Below are 17,870 nucleotides of genomic sequence, written 5' to 3' on the forward strand. Positions count from 1 at the left end.
AGACTTAGAGAACTGATTACTAGCATACTTGCCTCAGAAGATAGACTAAAAGAAGTTTGTAGCTGAGAAGAAGTAATAGCAGATGGTAACTTGAATGCTCATTAAGAATTAAAGACACACAGACTACTCATAAAGGTTTCTACATAGGTAAACATAAGAATATATTATACAGACTTATATGCAGGAGGAAATTAGTGTTATAGGTTGAAATATGTCCCCCCCCCCCAGCAATTTCCTGTGTTGAAGCCCTAAGGCCCAGTACATCAGAATGTGACCATATTTGGAGATGGGGCCTTTAAAGAGGTAATTAGGTACAATGAGGCCATCGGAGGGGTCTTACTCCAATCTGAGTGGTGTCCTCATAAGAAGAGAAAATTTGGATACACAAAGAGACACCAGGGATTCATGAGGACAGAGGAAAGGCCATGTGAGGACACAGAGAGAAGGTTAAGTCAAGGAGAGAGGCTTGGAAGAAACCATCCCTGCCAACACCTGGATCTTGGACCTACAGCCTCCAGGAATGTGAGAAAATACATGTCTGTTGTTTAAGTTGCCCAGTCTGTGGTACTTTGTTATGGCAGCCCTCACAATCTCATACAATTTTCTATAATCATCTCAATAGATAAAAAACACTTGACAGAATTTAATATATTAATTATAAAAATTATCAGGAAACTAGGAATTTAAAAAAATGTTATGAACTTTATGAAGGCATAAAATAAAAACATACATGTAACATTTAAACTTAATGGTGAAAGATTAAGTCCATTGATCAAGAACAAAATAAAAGGGCTTCCCTGGTGGCGCAGTGGTTGAGAATCTGCCTGCTAATGCAGGGGACACGGGTTCGAGCCCTGGTCTGGGAGGATCCCACATGCCGCAAAGCAACTAGGCCCGTGAGCCACAACTACTGAGCCTGCGCGTCTGGAGCCTGTGCTCTGCAACAAGAGAGGCCGCAATAGTGAGAGGCCCACGCACCACGATGAAGAGTGGCCCCCGCTTGCCACGACTAGAGAAAGCCCTCGCACAGAAACGAAGACCGAACACAGACAAAATAAATTAATTAATTAATAAACTCCTACCCCCAACATTAAAAAAAAAGAACAAAATAAAAGATATCTGTAACTTTAACCTCTAGTTAACATTTTACTGGACCTGCTAGCAGTACCAAAATGGAGAAAAAAGGGGGAAAAAAAAAGAAACGCAGGTTCGAAAGAAAGACAAAACTTTCCGTGGTCACACACACATGATAGTTTATAAAGAATATACCAAATTACCTACAAAATAAACAACAGGAACAAGACAAGTAAGTTTAGTAAGGTTCCAGGGAACAAGTTAAAGAAACAAAACTAATTTTTACATATGTTATAAAACATTTGGAATTGAATTTTTTTTTTTTTTTTTTTTTTGCGGTACGCGGGCCTCTCACTGTTGTGGCCTCTCCCGTTGCGGAGCACAGGCTCCGGATGCGCAGGCTCAGCGGCCACGGCTCACGGGCCCAACCGCTCCGCAGCATGTGGGATCCTCCCGGACCGGGGCACAAACCCGTGTCCCCTGCATCGGCAGGCGGACTCTCAACCACTGCGCCACCAGGGAAGTCCTGGAATTGAATTTTAAAACAAAATGAAATGCTTAAAAGCAGTGGGGAACATGAAATATTTAGGATACAGCTAGTAAAATATGTAATATGTGTATGCCAAAAATAGAAATTATTCCTAAACTTAATGAAAAAATGAATAAAGTGAATTATCAAGATTCAGGAGAAAATCTAGATGATCTTAGGTTTCTGGTAAATTTTCAGATATTACACCAAAAACCCAATTTATGAAAGAAAAAAGATACAGTGAACTTCATTAAAAATTAACTTCTGCTCTGCAAGAGGCACTGTTAAGACAATGGAAAAATAAGACACAAACTAGAGAAAATATTTTCAAAGTGCTTATCTAATAAAGGAATCCAATCTAAAATATACATCAAAAAAGTGAAGCCCAACAATCAAAAACCCAATTGAAAATATCCAAAGAAGATATACTCAGGCTCAATAAGCTACAAAAGGATCTTCAACATCATAGGTCATTAGGGAACTGCAAATTAAAACAAGGAGAGACCACTGCACATCTATTAGAATGGCTAAAATACAGACACTGACAACACCAATGCTGGCAAGGATATGAAGCAACAGGAACTCACTGACAGGAAGGCAGAATGGTGCAGCCACTTTGCAAGACAGTTTGACAGTTTCTTACAATAATAAACATACAATTACCATGCAGTCCAACAATCAATTATCCTTGGTATTTACCTAAATAAACTGAAAACGTATGTCCACACAATAACCCACACATGAATGATTATAGCATCTTTATTCATAATTGCAAAAACTTGGAAGCCAACAAGGTGTCCTTCAGTAGATGAACTGATTAGTAAACTGTGGTCCACCCAAACAATGGAATATTATTCAGTGTTAAAAAGAAATGAGCTATCAAGTCATAAAAAGATATGGAGGAAACTTAAATGCATATCACTAAGTGAAAGATGCCCATCTGAAAAGGCTACACACCGTATGATTCTAACTCTGACATTCTAGAAAAAGCAGAGAGAGTAAAAAAACCAAAAAAACCCCCAGGGGTTTCCAGGGGCTTAGGTGGAGGGAGGAAGGTGGAGCACAGGGAATTTTTAGGGACAGTAAAGCTATTCTCTTTGGTGCTTTAATGTTGGCTAAATGATGTTAAGCATTTTTCAACACCCCAAACACTGTACAACACAAAGTGTGAACCCTAATGTATACTGAGGTTTTTCAAGGGTGGATCAATGTGGGTTCATCAATTGTATCAAACACACACCACTAATGCAAGATGCTGATAAACTGTCAGAAGGAGAGGGGTGTACAGGGACTCTACGTGCTGCTCGACTCTTCTGTAAACCTAGAACTCCTCTAAAAATAGTCATTTATGTGTCAAAACATAATAGGACAACTCCTGAACAACAGGATTACATTCAAAAATCTCGAAAACAGTATGCTGCACGAAGTAAGCCAGAAACAAAAGAGAACACGATATATGATCCATTCATATGAAATGAGAGAAACATAAATCTGACCGAGAGTGATAAAATTAGATCCGGGTTTGTTTGCCTGCTGCTGGGCGGGTGGGAGTGGTGACTGCAATGAGAAACAGGGAAATATAGGGACATACAGAAACTCTGTCACTTCATTCTGTGCTGCTTACATAAAAGTGTATTTGTGTCAGATTTTTACTTAACCTAATATTAAGAATTAAGACGAGGCAGTCAAAATGCATTTATAATCTATTAAATATTTCAAATGCTGTGAACTTAGATATCCAATGTGGCAGCTATGGCCAGAGTTCAATTAGATAATATTTCATGTTTTCCAAATTAATTTAAAGGTAACTTTTCAGTGAGGATGATTAATTTTATATTTTCTGATCTAGGTCTCGTCTTTCCTCCAAATTCAGTATAATGACTTTAAGCGTAAAATGTATAAAACTAAGTATATTGGCAAGAAATTCTGTTTATGGTGATAGGAAAATGGCTTGCATGGACTCATCGTTCTGCCAATAACAATTAATCAAAGTTTTAAGAAAATACATATTTCTGAAGGTGGGGAACCAAACAGAAGAATGTGAGGTGTCAACATCCTTATGTAAAGAGAGGGAAAAGTGGATGAGATGGGCATATATATATCTGACCGTCACCTGAAGGCACTCCCTGTGTGACCGCACAAGTAACCTTTGGGAAATCAGACGCTGACCTTCAACAGAGTTGTGACCCTGTAAATCAAGGGTGCCCATCTGCAATGAAGGGGGACACAGAAGGCTGAGCTCAAAAGTCAGGAAAAATTCCCTTAAAATCCTGGCCTGACTGCTAATTGCATCAATTCAGTGTGAGACTCAAAGGATCCTAACAGAAAAATCCCTGGAAAGCTAAAATTGCTGAGCAGAGATTTCATGAGTTTCCCTGGGCTGAAGAAACAGACTGGAGATCTGATCAGCTGACTGAAATAAAATATCATTCACAATAGTATTGAAAGACAAATTACTTCAGGATGAGGGTGACAAAGATGTGATACCTGTACCTTAAAAATACGAATATATTTTTTTCTTCTCTTTTGTCTATTCCAGATATTATGTTCCAGAAATTATATAGTTTATATATATATATCACAATTAATCATATTGATACCAATTATAAATATTAAATCAGTAATAGATCATGAATACATATTTATCTATTACTATTAGTTACGTATATTATATATAATGATATAACTTCTGTATTATAATGCCTGTAATAAAAGAAGAAAAAGTGGAAGATTTGTACTATATCAAGATTTTTCCTGTATCTACTGATATCAAAGTGTGATTCCACCATATGAGGTATTTAAAGTGTCAAAATCATAAACTCAGAAAGTAAAATGTTGGTTGTCAGGGATTGGAGGAAGAGGAGATGGGCAGTTTTACAGCAGGAAAAGCGTTCAGGAGATGGATGCTTGGTGATCGTTGTCAACATTATGAATACACGGTACCTTCTATGTTATATGTATTTCACCACAATAAAAAGAAATGGGGGGAAAAAAAGGAAAATAAGGGAAAATGTGATAGTAGCCCAAGAAGAGAGACAGATTAAAGGGAGAAAACAGTCTAGAAATTGACTTGCATATATGAAGACTTTTTGTAAAGAAAAGTGATGAAGAAATTCAGTGGGAAAGGAAAATATTTTCAATGAGTGTTGGTGAAATACTTCGATTCCCGTATGGATAAAAATGAATTTCAACCCCCCACCTCCAATGATGCATACAAATCAATTCAAAATGATTTAAAATGTAAGCACTAACCATAAAAGGAAAATGATTAAATTATGCTGCTGCGAAATTAAATATTCTTCTCAGAAAGAGCTAAACAAGTGAATCATAAGCACGTTAAAATGCCCTCAGCATCATTAGGATTAGGGAAATACAATATAAAACCAAAATTAGACATCATTAGTGCACAGGAAAATAGCTAAAATCTGAAGGAAACTGCCACACCAAACATTGGTGAAGATGTGTTTAAAATGGTACAAACACTTTGGAAAACTGTCAGCCTGTGTCTTAAAAGTTAAATATATACAACTTCAATAAACCAGCGATTTCCCTGGACATGTATGTAACCCAGAAAGAGAAGAATGCATGTCTTTAAGAAGCATTACACAAGAATATTGATAGCAGATTTATTCATAATAGCTGCAAACTAGAAATATGCCAGGTAACTATGTATAGGTGAGTAAACAACAACAAAAAAAAAACACACAGTGAGACTCAATAATAAAAAGGAAAAGAACTACTGATAAACAGCAATACAAAAAAGTCTAAAATTATGAAGAATGAAACAAAGGAGTAGATACTATGCATTCCAGTTTTATGAAGATGTAGAGTAGGCAAAACTATAGGAATTTGATCGATGATTTCTTCTCAGGAAGGGAGTGAGGGAACTTTCTGGGTGATGGTGTGTTATATATCTGAAGGGTTGTGTGCTACATTGTACACACATGGTAATACTGATTGATTTTTACAGTGAAAATCTGCATTCTATGACATGTAATTTATTTCTCAATAAAGCTTCCTGATATAAAAGAGACATAGTCAAGTGATTACTACACCAAAGAAGAACCTGAATGTAATATATCAGAAGGAGAAAAAAAAGAACTTGGGGGAAAAACTGACAACTGAGAGATTTACAGTAGGGGTTTTCATGAATCCATTCAAGTTTGAAAAAAGAAGACCAGTAAGATCTCTAGGATATAATCAAGCCTTATTAAATAAGTCTCAAGGTAACACGTTTATTCTAGATGAGGGTGCCTGTAAGGCATGGTACCAGGAAGAAACCTGCTCAACAGGACCCAAAAAGAGAACGGTAGATGGAGTCTGTATTTGGGAACAATGAGAGTGTATCTCCACTTTGCACAAATGATGGAGGTGAGGGGGGATGGGCTGCTCTGGACTTTATTTTTTATTTCATGTATTTAACAACACAAGACCACAGGGGTAAAATATAGCACAGTATGTTAAAGTCATCTAAACTAGAAAGCAAAGAGAAATAGATAAAAAGAAGGCAATCAGATTAAATAATCATTGTTGGTTTTTTATGGAGTAAAAGTGAGACTCCAGTTATAGAGTGAAAATAAGGCTAAACTTATTCAGCTAAAACTTTCAGAAAGGTCAGAATTCAAGCCAAGACATGGAAGCAACCTAAATGTTCATTGACATCTGAATGGACAAAGAAGATGTGTGTGTGTGTGTGTGTGTGTGTGTGTGTGTGTGTGTGTGTGTGATGGAATACTACTCAGCCATGAAAAAGAATGAAATAATGCTATTTGCAGCAACATGGATGGACCTAGAGATTATCATACTAAGTGAAGTAAGTCAAAGACATATATGATATTACTGATATGTGGAATCTAAAAAACAATACAAGTGAATTATTTTTAAAACAGAGAGAGACTCACAGACATAAAACACAAAATTACAGTTACCAGAGGGAAAAGGGGTGGGAGAGGGATAAATTAGGAGTTTGGGATTAACTGATACACACTACTACATACAAAATAGACATACAACAAGGTCCTACTGTATAGCACAGGGAACTATACTCAGTATCTTGTAATAACCTATAAGGGAAAAGAATCTGAAAAAGAATATGTATATAGAGATATATATGTATAACTGAATCACTCTGCTGTACACCAGAAACAACATTCTAAGTCAACTATATCTCAATATAAAATTAATTAATTAAATTACTCCCCCTTCAAAAAAAAGATTTCAAACTATGATGCATCATCAAAGCAGAGGCCACTGTGTGGGTACTTTGGGGAATTATATTCATCTGACTGGGAAATTTTTCATCAAACAACCATCGCTGTCTCTCCCCGAGGGTGAGTTTTCTTTAGGCTCAATTCTTGGTCAAGGGTAAATAAAATGATTTCCTGGAGGTAAATTACTGGGCAAGAAACTATTTAATAAACACAAAGGTATACAAATATGCCAGGAAAAGATATTATCTGACTTTTGGAACAACCCTCTGCAAAACTGGACCTGTAGACAGAGTAGAGGAAACTTTTCTTTGAACTCCCAAGGTATTGGTGGGTTTCTCTGCTCTTTCCACATTCTTTTTGTGCAAGAATTGATTCAATGCACAGCTCCCTTATGAGTCTTAATGCCATTCACTAGGAGATCCTGTATGGCCTGAGGTTTTTTAGTGTCCAAATTGCCAGAATTACTTTTCAGATTTGTTCTGATGATGGGGCTGTGTGCTTTCTCCTTCACGTCTACAACCTCTGACTTCAAGACCTTTGAGAACATCTCTGGTCTGCATTGCTCCCAGATTTCCCCTGGATTTTGATGATAGCACTTCCTATTTCCACCTTCCATCCTGCACTTGGAGATGAGACAGCAGTGTTAGAGCTCATCTGTTCATGCTGCCCCCTTGGGTAAAACCAGTTTTCTCTGAACTGTACAAATAATAAAAGGCTTCACTCTTTGCCAGTCTCTTTAAAACTCCACAAGTGGGAATTTTCAACTTTCCAGAAATACCATTAAATGATTTAAATTTCCTGCTCTAGCAATTTGTGGAAGTTAAAGCAGCTGACCTAGCACACATGTGTACCCCATTGCCTAGCAACCTTGCACTTAGAATGTCGGCTTGTAACACTGTTTTGTTTTGAACATCTTTTCCTTGTCTCTCAAGACCGTCTTCATCATCTCTACATCTATAAATGGCACTACGGCCTGTCAAATAGTTCAACACATTGTTTATGTCATTAAGGAGTACCTGCCTCATACTATTATAACACTTGCCAAATGTACTGTCTTTTCTCCTCAGACATTTGTTCTTATATTTCACCTCAAGTAGCCCCATCTATTTTAACTATTAATTTGGACCACCCTTAAACGCATGTGGAAATTCTAGAGCAAACTGGCTACATTATGTACAGACCTCCCTCCCATGTGTTATGTAGTCTGAGAAAGTTACTGAAAGGATAGTTCAAGATAATGATTTGAAAGGACAGTCATAATATTTGAGGGCAGAAAAATCAGGAGTATCGTGTGAGTGTGGTGTTGGGTGGCGCCATTCAACAAATGCTACCGGCATAGTGAGGACCAGCATAGGTCCTTGTTGTTAAAATGTTACTGAATTTAAATCTGGATCTCCTGGATGGATACCATGATAAATGCACACTGTTTTAGAGGTGTAATTCCCAAGTATGTTAGAGGGAAGCTATATTTTAACATTGTTAAATCTGAGGGAAGTACATTTATTTTGGAAGACACATCAAACAAACTACTAGGACTTTTCATATCGGCTGCACATGTAAAGTTTATAAGTCATCACTCAGGTCCCTAGAAGAAGAAAATGAACAAAATGAAAAAGATCAGCTTTTCTTGGCCGCATTAGAGAACTGAGGTCTAAGGGCCAACAGATTCATCCAATTCTGGAGGGACAGATGTGTACAGAGTCAGAGATGAGACTTGCCAAGCTGAAGCACAAGCTTCTGGAGCCATCACGGGGTAGCTCAGATTAAATGGTAATTTCGTCAAATTCTTGGAGGTGGAGTGTGGACTCTGAGAAGGAAAACATCCTGGTAACTAAAGTCAGGTGTCCACACATCTTCATAGGCGGTGTCTCCAGGTGCCGTACCAGGTTTTCACAGTGAAAACCGAGAAACTTCTCACTGTGGCTGTGTCGAGAGTGAGGAAGAGAAACTATCATGAAATATGGCCACTGCATTTTCCATGATAAAAGCTTACACTCCAGGAAAAAAGTATTTTGCCAGTCTTAACCCAGCTGAAGGAAAGCCATCTTCATATTCCACACTTCATATTTGACTGGAGAAACACTTGTGAAAGTCTCAGTCCAAAGACACAAAGCCACATGAATACTGATTTGGTTATAATATTATAAAATGCATTCCCTTCCCCATACCTCAGCATCACACCAATAGAGTCGGATATAAAAACTGTAGATCCCACAGAAAGAATTTCAAGATGCAGTTTCTCTTTGAGGAGGAGTAATTAAGGAAGCTCACAGTCAAGAGACCTGAGTGGAATTTGAAACCCACAAATATTAATTATAGCACAACTACCAGCCAGATTGTCATAAACTCTCACACAAAGGTCTTGTTGATTTTACTTCCTATTACCTGATACAAAATATGGGGCTTTCAACAACAACAACAAAATTACAAAGCACGCTGGAAGGCAAAACCAAGAGTCATGATAAGGACAATGTTAATAATAATACAATCTGTGTTAAGAAATACTACAAACACTTCTATGCTCACAGATTTGGTAACTTAGATGAACTGGACCGATTTCATGAAAGACACAAACTACCAAAACTTTTACAAGATGAAATATAAAATCTGAATGGGCCTATCACTAGTAAAGAAATCAAATTAATCATTAATAAATTTTCAGAATAAAAGAAAGCAGCATGCCTCCATAGGTTCACTGGCAAATTCTACTAACAATTTAATGAATAAAAATGCCAAAGATCTGTAAGCTTTTCCATAAAAGAGAAGCAGAGGAATCACTTCCTAACTCATTCTATATGTCTGGGTTTACTCTAATACAAAAATTAGATAAAGAAATTATAAGAAAAAACCCTACAGATCAATATTTCTTATAACTGTATATGCAAATACCCTCAGCCTAATACTTACAAAAATTATATATGGGTGTATGTATACATCTGTATAGATAGATAGATTCAGACATCATGCACAGAGGGGATGTATTACAGGTATGTAAGAGTGGTGAAATTCAAAGTAACCCATCACTCAGCAGGCTGCAGAAGAAAATTATATAATCCTAGCACTGATGCAGAAAATAGCACCTGGGGCTTCCCTGGTGGCGCAGTGGTTGAGAGTCCGCCTGCCGATGCAGGGGACACGGGTTCGTGCCCCGGTCCGGGAAGATCCCACATGCCGCGGAGCGGCTGGGCCCGTGAGCCATGGCCGCTGAGCCTGTGCGTCCGGAGCCTGTGCTCCGCAACGGGAGAGGCCACAACAGTGAGAGACCCACGTACCGCAAAAAAAAAAAAAAAAGAGAAAAAAAAAAAAGAAAATAGCACCTGGAAAAAAGTAAAAATTCATGAAAAATATCACAGTAAACTATTAATAGAGGGAGAAATTTTCAGCTTGATAGTAAATATCTATAAAAAGGCTAAATATAACATCATATTTAATCCTGAGAAAGTGCATGATTTTAGCCTAAGATCAGGAACAAGACAAGGACGTCCTATTCAACAACATGCTAGAAACCTACCTAGAACAATAAAACAAAGGAGGTGAAATGTTTAGAATTTGAAAAGAAAAATAAAACTGTCTTTATGTGCAGGTGACATAATTGTTTATGTAAAAAAATCCCAAAAAGTTGATAAAATAGCTCTATAATAAATGACAATAGTCAGGTTGCAGGATGTAAAATCAATATGCCAAAAATAAACAGCTTACCTAGATGCCGGCAATGAACAATGTGAATTTCAAATAGAAAAAAATTACATTATCACCAAATCAAGTTAAATATTTAGCCATAAATATTTATAAGATCTACATCTGGAAAACTAGAAATCTCTGATTTAAGAAGTTATACATAAATGTAGAGTAGTCTGTGTTCATGGACCCACAGACATTATCTGAATCATTATTAGTTGAGATGATAAATTTACTGTAGATGGAGATGCCTTGGGGCAAACTCCACGTGTGTGGAGTTAGGATCGTAAGACAAGATCTCTGGAAAATGCACTAAGCAGGACAGATTGAGTGCCTGGGTGAGGATGATGCAAAGTATCTCCTGGTGATTATCAGTCAGCTCAGGACAGTGAGAGTGAGCAAGGAATGCTGGATCATCATCTGACAGACATTCATCTCCTCTTTCTTACAGGGGGCAACTGCACACATAAAAAGCTAAAAGCGTATGTTGAAGAAAACAGTCTAAGATTCCACCACCACCACCACCCCCGCCCCGCCAAAGCAAAGGAAACTAGAAGGAAGCAAGCGGAATGAACATTTTGAAGTTTGGGGTAGTAAGAAGGCAAGGGATGGGTTTCACAAGCAGGTGAAAACGCAATTGTGATGTTCTGTTGTTTACCTGTATCCTCCGAAAAGGTCAGAGAGGAGAGAATGACACAAAGACTACCATGACTCTCAAGAGAAGGATCTGTCAATATTGCGGAATCTTACATACATTAAGTGTATTGTCTGGATTGTGATGAGAACAAAATGCAATATTTTCTAATAAAGTATAATGGAAAAGAATATGAAAAAGAATATATATGTATAACTGAAGCACTTTGCTGTACGGCAGAAATTAACACAACACTGTAAATCAACTACACGTCAATTAAAAAATAAATTTTTAAAAATGATTTCTTGAGATGGAATTCAGTCCTGTTGAAGATGCTGTGAAGACTATTGAAATTACAACAAAGGATTTAGAGTATTGCATATACTATACTTCAAAAAAGAAATAAAATAAAAATTTAAAAAAAGAACGAAAAGCAATGATAACCTACACTGTCCAGAAGAATGCTTTGTGAAGAGGTGCACACCGTGTACTCACATTTACTTAAGCAGTATCCTAAGTGGTCCCTACGCTGCTTGCAATTCTGTTACAAATTTTTTAAAATGCAGAAAATACTGAAAATACCATCATATACTATAATGGAAACATATACACATAAGGCTCTTGATGCTTAAAGAAGCGCCTGAACAGAAACCGTCTCTACTGTGTAGCTTTCATAACTGATTCTAAGACTTTTGGGAGTGAGATGAGGAGGGAGGAAAAAGGGGGAGAGAGAGATGAGACTGAAATGCACAGATGCTGAGAACATGTTAAACGGGAAAGCCAAAGTGGAATAAACCCACTCAAGTGATACATGTTCTATCTTTTCACTCTCACAGAGGCAGGCAAACTTGACCTCATCATTATTCACTCAACACATGATTTCCTGGTAAAATACACAGTCAGCCAGAATGCGAAAAGCAAGACCACCCACGTGCTGGATGCTTTGGTATGTTTACCAGGCCAACCCCTGGAGAGTAAAGGGTCGTGTTGTCAGGGACACCAAGACAAAACGAATGTGCATGTTCATGGTTTATGGTTTATGGTGAAGGGAACACACAGGGGGACCCGGCCTCTCTGCATTCTGGGTCAGGACCCTGGTAGGGGATCTATAGGGGAAGGCAACCATGGTCGAAGAGAAGACTTCTTAGTAATGATGTTCATCTGTTCTAAACGTGCCTATAAGAATCCAGGATGTCTCCATCTCATACTCAGATAAATTATTCTTCCACTGCATGCGTCTCTGTGACACACGTGGGTGGTGTCACCTAACTGAATTCTGGAGTGGGAAATTTGAACCCAACAGAACACGTTACCATTCATGAATGCATCTAGCTCATTCCAAAACCTGTCATTTTACAACAAGAATTAAAACAGCGTCTCCAACCTGGATTCATAACTCAAAGTACCCAATTTTGGAGAATGCAGCCTAGAGGGAATTGCAAGTTGTTGAATTAACATCTCCCATTCTGAAGGGGCTCTGCTTCCAGACGGTTGCAGTAAAGAAATCTAAGGGTCCTTGCTGTGGTCACCAAGAAGCTCAGTCTCCGATATCCAATCCTTAACAAGCCAATCAGATATAGAGGGTCCTGGACACGTGAGACCAGTACAAACAAGACCAAAAAGCAGAGACCGGCCTCTCCCGCAGGCACGGAGGACCTCAGCAGCTGAGACCTTTCCTATTGTTTCCAAAACCCCGCCAGCGGGGCCTCCAACCACAACCTGCTCAGAACTGCGGAACAATTTAGAGCCAGGTGCGTTTCCATAACCAGGTTACTCACCCAAAGGCGGCTTCATACCCAAACTGCTTCACCACGCAAAACCAAACCAAGCTCAGGTGGTCGGCGGCGCCTGGAGGAATCCGGGGCTGGTGCTGGAACCAAGGGACCCGACGCCACTGGTGCTCACACACAGGCTCTCAGTGCCCCCGGGGGCCACGACCCTCGGGCAAAGGTTCCTCTGGACTCCCTCCCGCTGGCTTCCGAATTGGTCACCAAACCAAGTTCGTTTTGCCGGACGCACGGCAAGCCCAAATGCAGACGGTGGAAGCGAGGAGAGGGTTTCTTCACTAGGCAGTCAGGCGAGGAGCCGGGAGGACAGGCCTCAAGTCTGCCTCCGAGAAAGCCCGGGCTGGAGACTGACGGATTAGGGTGACGCTGCGGGGCGGGCTAAAGCGTGGGCAGCGTAGGCAGGGCGGGGCAGGTGATTGGGAAAACGTGCGGGTATGGTCCTCCTGCGCAGGCGTAACTAGGCTCTAGGCCCGCCCACGTTCACAAGGTTCCGGCGGACACCTGCGCAGGCCCAGTGGAGGGGCCTGTGGTCCTATCCAGTCTCACGCTCAGCCCCAACTAGACACAGCTGAGACTCCCCTCCACCTCACTCAACTGGAAAGAGACTGAGGTTAACAGTGTATGTCAATATAATGGAAAAGAAAGACAGCTCTCACGGTAGTCAGCTGCCACAGGGCCTCACATGCTAGTGGACAGACAGCCCGAGGTTACCCCCTCAACTTTCAGGCCTCAGATACCAGTGGAGGTACCTTCACAACTTCCCATTCCCCGCCCTTATTTCCTGACATCGTGGTGCTCATGGGAGTTTCCCCGGCCTCCTGTGGCCAAAGCCTGCAAGCCCTGTACTTGCCCAGCCCGGAGACTAAAGAAAGAGCCCAGAGACAGCCACAGAGACATCCATGGGTTATTGGACAGGGGATCTTACTCACGAAAGCAAAAGGTCCTGGAGCAACATTCCCACTCTGTGTGGCCGCAGGCAGGCAGGACATGGCGGCAATCTTCGTTACCGAGGGGAAGAGGCTACCATTTACAGGGGGAATTATCATCGGATTGGCTTATCAGTTACCAGGGGAACCGGCAGCTGAGCCACATCCCTCACAGACCCTCTGGTTAATGACCATCATGAGGGTAGATATTTCCCTTTAATAAACTAGCAAGTGGAGCTGTGCTGGCCTAAGGATTAGGGCAAGCACTAGCTGGGGCAGGGGAAAGGACATTCACGTGCGTGGGATGTAGGTGAGGCAGGACTGATGGAAGAGGGGATGTACAAAGAACAAGAAAACAGCCATCTTGACTGGCCTGAACATACAAGAGGATTGGAAGATAAACCGTCTGTTTGTGGGTAGAAATATTTGGCTGTTGAGAAAAAAAATCCAAATATTTGGAGGTTACTGACAAATAATTATGCTCAACTCATGAGCAATTTTAATGATAAAAATAGATGGGTCTATAGTAGATATTTAAGTGGAATTATATCAATACACTATATGCTTCATTTTCCTTGATGGCTGATACAACATTCTGCCTTAGCAAGTCACAAGATCTTAGACCTCATGAACCAGAGGATTTATGAACGTACATTGAATCTAGGAACACGGTGTAATTTCCAGGTTGTCCTCCATAAGCTCTAACTGTGACTCAGCCTGATAACACAATGGTAGCCTGGGCTTACTAGGAAAATAGGTCAATGGCTTGCCAAGAGGCAGAGGTTAATGGGGGTGGAGAGGGTGTGTATAACAACTTTTTTGTTTGCAAAGTCCATCAGTTGCATTTTCTTTTGGGTCAAATCTCAAGCATGTTTCTATTAAAAATAAAGACTCTGATTTGAGATTCTTCTCATAATAAGGTAGATTTCACAACAAAAGCAGTAGGAGAAGTAACTCAGTCATCTTAAACTTCTAAATTTACAAAATACATGAATAGAAATAATTGACAGAAATAAAATACAGAATGTAATTAGAAATATCAACAGTTCAGAAGTAGAATTTAGTTCATCCACATGACACAAAGTGATACAAAATTAATAAGGCAGATTTAACATCTGTGCAAAAAACTACGTGGAAATATAAGCAAGTTTGCTTTTTTGCCCAAGTGTATTTTAGACAAAAATTGACCATGTTCTGCACTACATAATAAAGTCACAACTCTACATTCCATATATTGAGAGTAAATCTTAAAATTAGACATAACAAAATAAAATAATCACACAGAAAATATGAAAAGGAAAACTTAAACTCCACTAAATAATATTTGGACCAGAGAAGAAACCCCAAAATGTCATGAAGAGTATTTTTAAATACAAATAGAAATGCAATATGTCAAATTAGATGGTATACAGCCAAAACAATAAAAGTATGAACCAAGGATATCCCTAAGAATGTAAAGAGCAGTCGTAATAAGTGAAAGGAAAATACAACAAAGTTATATAAGGAAATGTGAAAAATAGCTGGCTCTTCAAAAATTTTAATCATTAACCAAAAGGATAAAAAAAAAGCTTGTTTTACTTCTAAAGTAATTAATAAAAACACAGTTAACTTAAAATTTGGCCATTCAGGGCCTCCCTGGTGGCGCAGTGGTTGAGAGTCCTCCTGCCTATGCAGGGGACGTGGGTTCGTACCCCGGTCCGGGAAGATCCCACATGCCGCGGAGCAGCTGGGCCCATGAGCCATGGCCGCTGAGCCTGCGCGTCCAGAGCCTGTGCTCCGCAACGGGAGAGGCCACAACAATGAGAGGCCCATGTATGGAAAAAAAAAAAAAAAAAAATTTGGCCATTCAGGTTACCATCGAACATTTTTAAAGTAAATGTCAGCCATAAATCAGAATGTGAATATTTGAGAAATCTAATAGAAAAGTGATTTATGTTGCTGTTTATTTCAAGAATTTTTAGTGACTCTCGAATAGCAGCTAAGTATGTACTTTTTATCCAGCTTTGTGTTGACAGAAGATGGATATGTCAGGCTGGCATTAGTGTAGCTGCTTTGACACAAATCCTTTTCTTTTACCGTCATATGCTAATCCTTCTGCAGACTCCCAGTTTGGAAGAAGTGTGACTAGGAACGGTTTGTAGAGTAGCACATTGGTCTTCTGTGAACAGGAAACTCTCCACTTGCATCTCATTCTTTGAACAGAAGCTTCTAAGATCTATCATTAAGAAAATTAATCATCTGTCTTGTTCTTCTACCTGTTGCTTTCAGTGACTCAAAACCAGGACGTGGCAGGATGAGAATGGCACCTATTCGTTTTTAAATATTTATTTCAGAATGATTTCATGTTAGCAAAACAATACATGTAAGAAGTTTTAAAAAGAAAAAGGAAAAAAAATTGTCATGTATCACATTCAGATGAGACACCTCTCCACCTCACTCAAAACCCACCATTTGTCCAAGATATTCGTGGCGCCAGAACAGAGGATGAGAAGCCTCAGTGGGGCAAGGGCTTGTGATGCTCTCTGCTGGATATACAGGGGGACCCTTCCAAGACTGGGGCAAAGAACTTCTTGTTGAGTTGACTTCAGGATAATTTTGCATCTCATAATTCTAATGAAACACTATCGCTACCTTAGGTTGTTTCCTCTGCTTAATCCCCAAAGGAAATCCCTTTGCTTTTCAGAGATAAAAAGTTAGTAGAACAAAGAGAAAGTCAGGGGAAGCACAGGGGCCTTTCGCTATAGAATTTCACTGAAGCATTTCCAAGCCCCGAGGATAGAACCCAAGGGCTATACTGTTTATTCCTGCACCTGGATTGAATATCAAGGTCTGTGAGAAGATGAATCATTTAAAAACCTGATGTTCTTGTAGCGAGCTGTTGCTTTTTTAGAACTCTAATTAACAACTATGTCGAAGGTAAAAAATCACGTAAAAAGTTCAAAGTTGTTAGATCCTCTTTCTGCACTGCTCTTAAGAGAGTGATAGTCAGAGTTGCTGGGTGCAAAGGCCTGCAGTGACTGGTGACGTTGATCATTCTCTCTCTGAAAAGGAGAGATTAAAGGTGCAACATTCAGGGTGAGAAGAGAGCAAACTGCTTGAGGTGGCAGTTCTTAACTCAAGGGAACACCTAAGACTTACATCATTTCCTTTTTCATTTTGTCCTTAAACTGAATGATTGAGGCAAAAGACACAGGACTTGATTTTGAACCATAAAAATCATGATCATGAAAAACACATATGAAAGGAGTCATCCTAGCAGGGTCCTGACTTAGTTGTTTCCAATGTAGCACACAAGAGAGCACATCAAAGCTCAGTTCATACCCAAGGGTGTTTCAGAATCAGCAATGGGAAGTAGTTATATTGTCAATGTAAAAAACTAGAGATGATAAAATCCTAGAATATGTTGATTCACCATTAATATAAGCATTTGAAGTTTTAGACGGATTGTAATAATCCAGTTGCTGTGTAGCCAAAATGTCTTATAAGCAGCTCTTCTTACCCCCCATCTGTACATCTTTTTAACTAGTGTTAAACTAGTTAGTATTACCATCAACACTAACTAGTTAGTATCAACTAGTGTTGATCAAGTTGGCTGCTGGTTTAGCCAGAGTTGCCGACAGGCAATCAACAGACATGTTTTGTTTGGCCTCTAGAGTATTTTGTTTTTCAAACTAGGTGCCCATGTTTAAGAAGCGACCAATTTCACATGAAAATCCAGATTTCTGGCTTCCATTGAAAAATAGGAAGAACTGGTAATGTGATATAGTGCATATTACATATTATATTTTATATTATTACATGTCATGCATCACTTTCTCATGGTGGTAACCTCCAGTTCACTTGTCTGTTTGTCCTTGTGGTCCTGACCTGCTGGGTTGAATCAGTATCTGAACAGCATGGTTTATGTGTCTCAAAGATACAGTTCTCATGATCGTGAAGACTCAGAAATGGTAGAACTAAGGAAACGCATTTCTCTATTTTGAGGAAATGGAAATACACTGATGGATTAGTGCCTGGACCCGGGCCACACTC

At 39.4% G+C, this 17,870-nt stretch overlaps 1 protein-coding gene across 7 annotated transcripts in view; it reads right to left on the reverse strand.

Moving 5' to 3' along the window:
- The window catches only part of LOC307194242 (uncharacterized protein), a 101,426-nt gene that overhangs the window by 34,532 nt on the left and 49,024 nt on the right, over nucleotides 1–17,870 (reverse strand). Inside the window, exon 1 of one of the 7 annotated variants that reach the window (XR_013830542.1) lies at nucleotides 12,904–13,453. The exons of the other annotated variants lie outside the window; for them this stretch is intronic. The gene's annotated coding sequence lies outside the window, so the exon portion shown is untranslated. Of the gene's footprint in view, nucleotides 1–12,903; nucleotides 13,454–17,870 lie in introns of those variants that run through there. 7 annotated transcript variants of the gene reach the window in all.

The sequence above is a fragment of the Stenella coeruleoalba genome (assembly GCF_951394435.1).
Source record: "Stenella coeruleoalba genome assembly, chromosome: 11".
Lineage (NCBI taxonomy): Eukaryota > Metazoa > Chordata > Mammalia > Artiodactyla > Delphinidae > Stenella > Stenella coeruleoalba.